Consider the following 3,372-nt stretch of genomic DNA (forward strand, 5'->3'; position numbering starts at 1 on the left):
TGGCAGTGCTCAGGGGTTATTCCTGGCTCCAGGCTCAGAAATTGCTCCTGGCAGGCACAGGGGACCATATGGGGCGCCGGGATTCGAACCGATGACCTCCTGCATGAAAGGCAAACGCCTTACCTCCATGCTATCTCTCCGGCCCCCGCATATTTCATTTTTAATAATATTTTCCATTGAATACAGTGAGATACAGTGACAAAGTTGTTCATGGTTGAGATTCAGTCATACAATGTCCAACACCCTTCACCTGTGCACTTTTCCCACTACCAATGTCTCCAGTTTCCCTCTCACCCTCACCCCTGCTTTCCTCTGTGGCAGACATTTTTCTTCTCTCCCTCTTTCTCTCTTTCTCTCTCACTCTCTCTCAGTAAAAGCATGATATTTTTATGACGGTTAATTCAATAAAATTGTTGAGTACATAACCGTGTAATATTTTGAGAATTGTGAACATTTTGAGAACTGTGTAATATTTTGAGAAAATTGTAGGTAGAGAAGAGAGGAAATCTGGCAGTTGGCTGTCACTCAGATGGAATTTCAGGTCTTCATGCTAAGTAAGGTGAGTCAGAGGAGGAAGACAAACACCAGACGATGTGCACATATGTGGGTTATAAAGGTACCATGCAGGGCCGGAGAGATAGAAGGTCATTGATTTGAATCCTGGCATCCCATATGGTCCCTTTGTGCCTGCCAGGGGCGATTTCTGAGCGTGGAGCCAGGAGTAACCCCCGAGTGCTGCCGGGTGTGACCCCAAAACAAACAAAAAACACACTCAAAAATTAAGAACAAGTAAAGTTAAATCAACAAACTTCCGAGTATTTCAATGGGAACTATAGGTCTGTTTTTGGTGGGCCATAGTTTGAGGACCCCTGCCCGAGACCGAGAGAAGGCAGAGACAGAGAGAATGAGGGGAGTCAGAAAGCGTGACACACATTCCATACATGCGCACTGCAAGCACAGGACAAGCTGGCTTCTAAGCAGGACAGGCAGTGTCAGCAAAAACACCTGACGGGCAATAGTTTGGGGACCCTGCATCAGATGGTCCCTAGGGGAAACAGGCAAGATAGGGGTCATGAGAAAGAAGGTGGTGGGAGCATGAAGGGGATGGACCTGGGTTAATCGAGAACGGTCTCTGTGCCTGTTGCAGCTGCACTTGCAAGTGTAAAATGACAGCTTTCGTGCCAACATAAAAATACTTTTAGCTCTCAGTGCTCTAGAGAGTCAAAATGTTCACTTTACAACTGGTGCATTTCTGGGGCAGGAGAGATAGCACAGTGGTAGGGCATTTGCCTTGCATGCGGCTGACCCAGAAGGAACCCGGTTAGATTCCTGGCACCCATATGGTCCCCCAGCTTGCCAGGGGATATTTCTGAGTGCAGAGCCAGGAGTGACCCCTGAGCACCACTGGGTGTGGCCCAAACAACCAATCAATTAATTAATCTTTTTTATTTGTTAATAAAGTTAAAAAAAACTGTTGCCACTTGTTTTTGTTTTTGTTTTTTTTGTTTGTGGTTTTTGGGTCACACCCGACAGCCTCAGGGATTACTCCTGGCTCTAGGCTCAGAAATTGCTCCTGGCAAGCTGGGCGGGGGGGGGGGTAACGGGACCTTATGGGATGTTGGGATTCGAACCATCATCCTTCAGCAAGGCAAACGCCCTATCTCCATGCTACCTCTCCGGCCCCTACTGTTGCATTTCTTTTAATTTTTTTTTTTTAAAAATTTTTTTGGGGGGCCATACCCGGCGGTGCTTAGGGGTTACTCCTGGCTGTCTGCTCAGAAATAGCTCCTGGCAGGCACGGGGGACCATATGGGACACCGGGATTCGAACCAACCACCTTTGGTCCTGGATCGGCTGCTTGCAAGGCAAACGCCGCTGTGCTATCTCTCCGGGCCCTTTTTTTTTTTTTTTAATTTTTATTTTGACCATATTGGCTTACATATCTTTCACAGTAGTATTTTAGGTACATATTAACATTGAATCAGGGGAATACCCATCACCAAATTTGTCGTCCCCCCACCCCAGTTCCCTTCCTGCAATCCATATCCCCCACCCTGACCCCCCAGGCCGCTAGAGTAAGTTGTCCCCTCTGTATCTAGCTTACTATTAGTGATCATATATCTGTTTGGCCCTGGTACCCTCCCTTGTTTCCCCTTCTATATGAGAGGCGGTGCAAGATAGTTCAAGTTATGTGGTTTTGTTTGAAGAAAAGAGAAGCAATAGAATGGGGTAAAAAAAAAATCAAATAAGCTGAAAATGGGCGGAGTCATTCTAAAGGCTTTCAACCTCAGTTTGAGAGAGGGCAGAGAAAAGGTAATTATTATGTTACTGACCCTACCCTGATCAGTGATTGTGCCCTACCCTAGGGTGTGACCTGGCATTCTGCTCCCACCCTAGGGTGGTACCTGATTCTGCTCCACCATTGGTACCTGATCCCACCATTGGGTGTACCTGATTCTGGGGTATAAAAGCAAAGGTCTGTGGAAGACAAGGGCTTTTTACTGGGGCTGATGCTGGGACCTTTTGACTTCACGGAATAAAAGCTGTTTTCTTCAGAAGTTGAATGCCTGTTAGCTTTCTTCCCGCCGCATTCACCTCAGAACTGCCGGCTGAACTGGAGGAGAAAGGCCTCATCCTCCATCCCTCCATCAGTCAACCCCATCAAGGGCTGACTTGCTACAAATGGCCCCGCCAGGGGTGGGCGGGCAAGCCTGAATAAAAAAAAAAAAACAATTTCTTCTCCTAAACCATGGCACATCAGTCATACAGAAATACTACTTTGGGAAACAGTCTTCAGGAGAGCCTTGATGAGCTCATACAGTCTCAACAGATTTCCCCCCAACTTGCCCTCCAAGTTCTACTCCTGTTTGATAAGGCTATAAATTCAGCGCTGGCTCAGAGAGTCAGGAACTGTGTCAATTTCAGGGGCTCTCTAAATACATACAGGTTCTGTGATAATGTGTGGACTTTTGTATTGAAAGATGTTGAATTCAAAGAGGTGACAACTTATTAAAGTGGATTAAGTGAAAATTGTAGCCTGTGATGGTAAAAAATACTGGATCCAGTACTACAGAATGAATAGAAAAAACAATGGCTTCTTTATGCCATCTTCATTATCCATCACAATTTGAAAAGAAGCATAGAAGAGACTATTTTATTTATTCTAGCATTGCAGAAATTTCTACACTGTGCTAGACTACCGAAATTTTATTAGGAAGATGCTTGTACTTCTGTAACATCTCATCTTTATGATCCAGCATGAAGAAGCAGCTTTTTTTTTTTTTTTTGGTGGGGGGCACACCTGGCGGTGCTCAGGGGTTACTCCTGGCTATCTGCTCAGATATAGCCCCTGGCAGGCACGGTGGGACCATA

The 3,372-nt window shown here is 45.8% G+C and overlaps 1 pseudogene; it reads left to right on the forward strand.

The window, feature by feature from the left end:
• Nucleotides 1–2,711: 2,711 nt before the first annotated feature.
• LOC126027937 (transcription initiation factor IIA subunit 2-like) lies at nt 2,712–3,078 on the forward strand (annotated as a pseudogene).
• Nucleotides 3,079–3,372: the final 294 nt, after the last annotated feature.

The sequence above is a fragment of the Suncus etruscus genome, chromosome 14 (assembly GCF_024139225.1).
Source record: "Suncus etruscus isolate mSunEtr1 chromosome 14, mSunEtr1.pri.cur, whole genome shotgun sequence".
NCBI classification, from domain to species: Eukaryota; Metazoa; Chordata; class Mammalia; order Eulipotyphla; family Soricidae; genus Suncus; species Suncus etruscus.